This window comes from Panthera uncia, chromosome A2, assembly GCF_023721935.1.
Source record: "Panthera uncia isolate 11264 chromosome A2, Puncia_PCG_1.0, whole genome shotgun sequence".
Classification (NCBI taxonomy): Eukaryota; Metazoa; Chordata; class Mammalia; order Carnivora; family Felidae; genus Panthera; species Panthera uncia.
The window spans coordinates 127397261-127404893 of NC_064816.1; the positions used below are offsets into that span (position 1 = coordinate 127397261).

General features: G+C 38.0%; 1 pseudogene; it reads left to right on the top strand.

Annotated features, from left to right (window-relative positions):
• The first annotated feature begins 2488 nt into the window (after positions 1-2488).
• LOC125931189 (uncharacterized) lies at positions 2489-2578 on the top strand (annotated as a pseudogene).
• The last annotated feature ends 5055 nt before the right edge of the window (positions 2579-7633 follow it).

The following is a 7633-nucleotide window of genomic DNA, read 5'->3' on the forward strand; positions in this document are numbered from 1 at the left end:
AAAATCCACTTCTATTGGGGTTGTGGGAATTTAGAGAAATATATGCACTCTGCTACTTTTTTGCTTAAAAGTTTTTGTCTTAGTAAAATTAATTTTATAGCTATACCCTGTGATACTAGCAGTATGTCCCCGTACTCCTTTTGCATAACAAAGCAAATCCAATAAATAGGATGAGAAACACAAATATAAATGAGACAAAAGTCCTTATTCATTTTGAGGGGGCGAGAGTTTAAATTTTAATGAATGGCATCATATTGAACACATTCTCCTGCAACTTGCTTTTTTCCTTTTTTTTTCTTTTATTACTTTTTTAAAAAAAATTTTTAACGTTTATTTTTGAGAGAGAGACAGAGTGCAAGCAGGGGAGGGGCAGAGAGAGAGGGAGACACAGAATCCAAAGCAGGCTCCAGGCTCTGAGTTGTCAGCACAAGCCCGATGTGGGGCTCGAACCCACAAACTGTGAGATCATGACCTGAGCTGAAGTCAGACGCTTAGCCGACTGAGCCACCCAGGCACCCCTAATTTATTACTTTTTAAATTTTTAAAATCAAAATATTGTTTCTTCAGGAATGGAATTTAGTGATTCATCACTTACATATAACACCACTGCTCATCCCTAGCAGTGTCCTCCTTAATGCCCCTTACTCCTTTAGTGCTTCCCCCCACCCAAAAAAAGGCCTTATTCTTAAACAACTAAAGTCTAATAGAGAAAACACCTTGTGCACAAACTAATATAAATGATGATGTTTGAATCATAAATCCTACAATAGCCACAATCATGGGGCACCCAGATTTTGCTTCAACACTTCCTTTGAAGAAAGACTTACTCTGTCTTGGGGCTAATACTGAAGTGGCTGCAACTATTCCCCCATAATGCATCTATGCTTGTCTCTATTCTTCCCTCTAGAACTTCAGAGAGTAAGCCTATCCTTCTTCCAGGTGAGCATCCTCCAAATATCTGAAGATAGTTTTCATATCGGCATCCACTCTCAGCATCCTCAATAACTTCAGTTGTCTTATCACTACAAAGCTCCAAGGAAACACAGGAGGGAGAGACCTCTATCAGGTGGGGACCTGAGTGATATGAATTGAATAAGCAGCATTTGACTTCAAATTGAAAAACATTTTTCGATAAATGAAGGCACGAGGAGGGTTAGTCCCAGTGGAGTGAGTGAGCAAAGAAAGCAGTTTATATTTGGAAAAGTGAAGATTAGGTCCTAAAGATGTCCCTAGTTCAGCAGAGGGATTTCAGGAAGAACAGTGAGACCATGTAGGGTAACAGCACAAACTCAAGTTTGTGGTACAGATCATTAGAATCTTTGAAACAGGGACACCTAGGTGGCTCAGTTGGTTAAGTGTCTGACTCTTGAATTTGGCTCAGGCCATTATCTCACTATTTGTGGGATCAAGCCTCCCATAGGGCTCTGTACTGACAGCACAGAGCCTGCTTGGAATTCTCTCTCTGCCCCTCCCCTGCCCACCAATGCCTCTCTCAAAATCAATAAATAAACATATACAAAAATAGAAACCTTGAAACACTTTCAAACAGAAGAATGACATGGTACAAGACATGCTTTGGGAACATTATTTAGGTATAGAATGGAACTCAGAGAGAGAGGAGGATAATTAAAGGGTTATTATGGAACTCTAAATGGTGTGTAACAAATTCCAGAGATAGAAAAATGATGGGAGACATGATAAGAACAGGTTAAATGCAAGATACTCTGCAGAAATAGAATCATCATTTGTAGCCCTATCTCTCTTTGCTTTAATAGTAAGAAATGAATGCGTAAGAGTTGTATATTACAGATGTCTCTAAAGGCAGGATGGTGAGGTAGAAAGCAGCTTTAGAGTCACAGAGGCTATATCTCTTGCTTCAGAACTGTTGTCATGCACAAGTTATTTCAGGTAGGAATCTCATTTGCCTCGTTTGTAACACAGAGGTAACAAAGTGTGGTGGTGCCTGGTACAATGACACTAACCAGATGTTAGTTCTCATCCTCTTTTTCTTATTTTACTAAGACATTTTGTTAAGCCACATTGGTGTAGTAGGAAACACGTCTGCTGATGAAAGCCACAAAACTTGAACTCGTGGTATGCAGAGTCCACTGTGTGAGATACACAAGTGTGGTAGATTGTATTGCTCACAATTACTCTCCTTTTGTAAGAGGATTCCATTGCCCAACCATCATCACGAAACTTGCAGAGACACTCTCTCTAGGAATCTTTTCTGCCCCACTGACTTTGAGATGTGAGCATAAGTGATGTATGCTATACATGAGAAGTTTTAAGAGACACTGAATGTTTTGACCAGTCGTTTTCCCTTCTGCCATGAAAAAGACATGTCCCAAATGTAGGTTACTCCTGGAATGAAGGGAACTCAGGAATCAGAGCCACAGTTTTTCAGAATTTGCTGCAACCAAAATGTAGGTGAGAAACCACTAAAATTTAGGGATTTTTGTTGTTGTTGTTGCTATAGCATAACCTAATCGCTTCTCGGCCTTTTGGCTAAGATCAAGTGTAGTATAGCATAACCTAGCAAAAAAAATGATAATTAACAAATACAAAACAAACAAATAATTGTAAAAAGAACCCCTGTGAGATGGATTTAATAAAGAAGAGGGACAACCAATTCTATCTGGGAGGAAAGTGGAACTCAGGGGATGATGCCATAGCAGAATGGGGAATCGAAAGTAGAGAGGGGTTGGGCAAAGAAAGGGCTTCTGTGAAAATTGGACATTTTGTGTCAAACTAAAATGCTAATAGGTGATAGAACAAGGGCTATTCGTGGAAATGAAGATAGTAAAGTATGGTGGGAAGTTAGGGTGCATGTGGTGGTGACATGCACTCAAATCTCGAAAGGCTGACCCTGACCATTCCATGCAAACACACCCTGCCTCGGCCACTCCCAGAATTTCTGATCTACTTTCCTTCCTATGGCATCTAGCATCTTCTAATATGCCAGATAAGTTACTTACGTATCATATTTATCATTTATTATCTCTCTCCCACCACTAAAGTGTAATCTCCATGAGGGCAGAGATCTTTCCCTGTTTTGTTCACTGGTGCATCTCAAGCACTAGGAACAGTGACTAGACGTAGTAGGTGTTCAATAAGTATTTGTTGAGTAAATGACTCCAAAGTCATACTAAGGAGTTTAGGTTTTATCTCAATGAATATTGGGAGCCTTTGACAATTTTAAGCAAAGGAATAAAGTTATTTTGCATCTCAGAAATATTGCAGCAGCAATATGGAAAATGGATTAGGGGGCAGCTGAGTAGCTCAGTCAGTTAAGTGTCCAACTTCAGCTCAGGTCACGATCTCAAGGTTCATGAGTTCGAGCCCCACGTTGGGCTGTGTGCTCACAGCTCCAAGCCTGGAGTCTGCTTCAAATTCTGTGTCTCCTCTCTCTATGCTCCTCCCCTGCTCAGGCTTTGCTTCTCTCTTGCTCAAAAATAAATAAAAATTAAAACAAATTTAAAAAATGAATTAGAGGAAGAAAGCAACAAACTCTCTCTTACTGATTCTTCTTAAGTGAAATCTGAAATAGCCACACTGTAAAATGTTTTAAAAGCAAGTCTTTAGGTGTTTATTCAATGTTTCAAAGCACCTCAGGAGGAACAGGGGTAGAAGCTGAGTGGGGCTTAGGAAGAATTGGGCAATTTTAGGGTGGAATAAAAGAGAAAGCCAGGGAAATATGAGATTTTAAAAGAAAGAAAACACAAAGTAGTATGGTGATAGGATTGTGGGGGCAAAGAGAGTATATGAGTCACTTACATGTTTAACAATGGCCAAAATAGACAAGGTTGAGAGAAATGATGATATTAATTCCTCAAGATTAAAAACTGAAATTAAGCTCCAATACCTCTCATCTCTCTTCCCCCTCTGTCTCTCCAGCTCTCTCCCCCTCCCTCTCCCTTTCTCTGTCTCTCTCCATCTGTCTCCCTCTCTTCTTCTCTCTCTCTCTCTCTCTCTCTCTCTCTGTCTCTCTCTCTCTCTCTCTCTCTCTCTCTCTCTGTGTGTGTGTGTGTGTGTGTGTGTGTGTGTGTGTGTATCTCCTGGTTCTCATATATCTTGTCCTAAAGTATTACCAACTCCAAAACCAAATGCCACTTAAGTATATAAGATTTGTAGTAGTTGTTTCTTGATTTCTCCAAGAAATGTTTCATATGTAGAGCAATGGTTCAGGTCACTTTGTAGATCACATCTTAAGCACTAAGATAGTAGTACTTACAAGAAAAGGGAATTATTCCATTATGTTTAATCAACAACTGTTACAGACTTGACAGAATATTTTCTTTCTTGTGTCTTTTCTTTTTAAAGTTTATTTATTTATTATTTATTTATTTATTGAGAGAGAGAGAGAGAGAGAGAGAGAGAGAGAAAGAGAATGAGTGCAGGAGGGGCAGAGAGAGATGGAGAGAGAATCCCAGGCAGGCTCTGTGTTGTCAACACCGAGCCCAATGCAGGGCTTGAACTCATGAACTGTGAGATCTTGACCTGAGCTGAGTCCAGAGTCAGAGCTTAACTGATTGAGCCACCCAAGCCCCCTTCTTGTGGCTTTTCTTAACTATGTAAAACAAATGTGTATTTTCCTAAACACATGTTTATCTAGGTGTAGAATACAGAAATGGAAACAATGGTTTTCATTTGTTCTACATATCTATGAAGGATTTAATCCTTTTGTAATGTTATCCATCTATAATCCTTTTGTCATTAATCATGAGATTTTAATGGAGAATTCTGAAGCATTTTTTTCAAGATTAAAAAAATGTGAAAGGCTAATGTTATAAATAGTTTATCTTCATACTCACTGTAATCTAATTTTTAGTGCCAATTAGTGTTTTTTTAATATTAGCAGTTCTAATTATTTAGTACATTGACTTAAGACTTATATAAAGAGGATGATTTACTGCTAAATCACTGGTGTTCAAAATTGACTTCTTTAGTATTTTAGATTCAACCGGTCAATTGTCTGAGAAATTTATTTTATACCATTAGAAAATCCAGTATAATCAGATAATTAAGGTCTATTATGACTGAAGATACACTTCTAAATGATCAAAAGGCAGTCGGTGTTCATAAAAAAGAAGTTTCAAATGGTTTCTGGAGTCCCATCTATTGGTGTCATTTCTGAATCTTTTGCAAAGCAATATCTCTCAAAGAGCACAAATGAGGAAGTTCTGTCAGAAAGTCATCTCTGTCTTATGTTGGCCTAATTCAAAGGCCATTTTCACCTGACCTGCAAATCAAATGAATTTAGCTTCCATTTGCATACACTGAGCACAACATTCTCTTCTACCCGAACCAGCACCAAGGATGGAAAGACGGTGAAGGCACAATATCTCCTGCATGACTGTTTCATCAGCAGGGAAAGAGGTAAAGACAGGAAGAGGAATTACTGGAATATCCGCCAGCTGACCTTACTGACTTTCTCTGTAGGGATTTTTAGGTGAGAGAAAATCCAGAAAGTGGAGACAACAATGAGAATGTGAATCTTTTTGGAAGATTTATTTGGTTCTCTAGGGAAATTTTGCTCTATATATGCTAGGACTTATTTCACCAGTGCCCTCCTAATTCCCAAATCCTATGTGAAAATAACTTATTTTAATTGTGTTTTAAGATGACAACGTTTTAAAATACGTATTTCAAATGTAACAGCAACTACATTTTATATGGAATAAAGTTATCATCATTAGCACTGGACATTGAAGATGAGAAAAACTGTTTGTTGTGAAAGTTTTAATTAACTATATAACCTAACACCAACCTTTTCCTACCATAATTAATAGGAAATCTAATCATATAGTCAAGTATAACTCTTAGGTCTTTTCTTGTTTGTACTCCTTTTCTTATGTTCCCTATGTGTAAATATACATCTTTTAAGATTCAAACAGTATACACCTCTTTGGAACATTTGTTACAAATGAGGTAGAGAAATAAAAATTTGACTGTAGAGTAAAATTCATTTAAATAGTTTTGATTTAAATGATTTCCTGTGGTGCCTGGGTGGCTCAGTCAGTTAAGCAGCTGACTCTTGATCTCAGTTCAGCTCATGATCTCACAGTTTGAGTTCGAGCCCTGTGTCAGACTCTGCGTGGACAGTGCAGAGCCTGCTTGGGATTCTCTTTCTCTCACCCTCTCTCTCTCGTCCCCTCCCCTACTCTCTCTCTCTCCCTCTCAAAGATAAATAAACTTCAAAGAAATAAAAATTAAATAAAATGATTTCCTTTTAATTAAATAAAAATCAATAACCATAAGGATTTATTCCTCACAAATATCTTTGTCATTTTGTCAGATAACACAAAATAAAAATATAAAGATAATTTTTTTGATTCTACATTTAGCTTTTAATTATTTTCAATATCTTCTGTGCTGTTATTTAGAGCATTAGCAAGGGTCCAATTTAATGCATGCCGTAGGAACATTAATACTAAATTTTAAATATTAACATTTTCCAAGCACACACAAGCAAATAGATCCCCCTACACAGAACATGTGCTGTTAATTGTTCAATAAAATGCATAAAAATTATTTTAATAAATAAAACATGTAGTAAACAGTGTGGTTACACCATTAGACTGTAAGTTAGGTAACATTTTAAAATCTCTCTTCATTATTATCTTACCATTCAGTTGCTGATGTCAGGAAAAATTAGTCTCAAACCTGGACCAATTGTACCCACAAGCTGTTTAATAGACTACAGCTGACTTAATAGTACCTAGGAATATTCACTACTGCCTTTAAGAGCAAATCAATGTGGTAAAATCTAATAAAATATAAAATATTTAAAACTTGCCTTGTGACAACTGTAACTTTTCTTTTAATGAGTGGGCAACTTTTTTGAGGTTGGCGAGAGGCTGATGAAACTGAGCGCGTTACAGAGGAAGGCACGTGGGCCCAGCACAGCCGCAAACGGCACCGGACGCCCCCTCACAGCGTCACCCACATGAAACGTCTGCGACACGAGGGCCAGGCCCTGTGGCTGAGGTTGTCTGTGCTCTGATGAGCCAGCACTGCAGGTTGCCTTTTCTATTTCTGCAGTGATACTGGTGACGCTGAATACATACAATGAAATAACACCATACATTTAAAACAGAGATTAACTGCTCTTGTAATATACGTTTTCTTAAAAAATAAGAATCTGTAGCGTCTTTTTGTCTATCAGGGAAAGAGAGTTATGTGGTTTCTGTATTTTTTTATTGGTATTTTGTATAATTCGTTTTAGTTCATCGCTATGGTTACTTTCTAGTCTAGGCAATTTATCCCAAATCTGGAACTGGCTTTCATTGTCAGCTGGAATAATAAACTACAGTGATCTACAATGAGAAAATCCTAGCTACATTTCAATAAACTGAAAAGTCAAATGTCTGAGTAATGAAACAAGGAACAGGAGGGTGGATGTGGAGAAAGGACATAGAGAAACTAATGTGGCGATGTGACTATTCAATGTAAAGTTTAAAATCTAGGAGTGTCTGTGTGGCTCAGTAGGTTAAGTGTCCAACCTCAGCTCAGGACATGAGCTCTCCATTGGACTCAGGTCATGATCTTGGGGTTTGTGAGTCTGAGCCCCACATGGGGCTCTCTGCTATCAGCGTGCAGCCTGCTTCATATCCTCTGTCTCCCTCTCTCT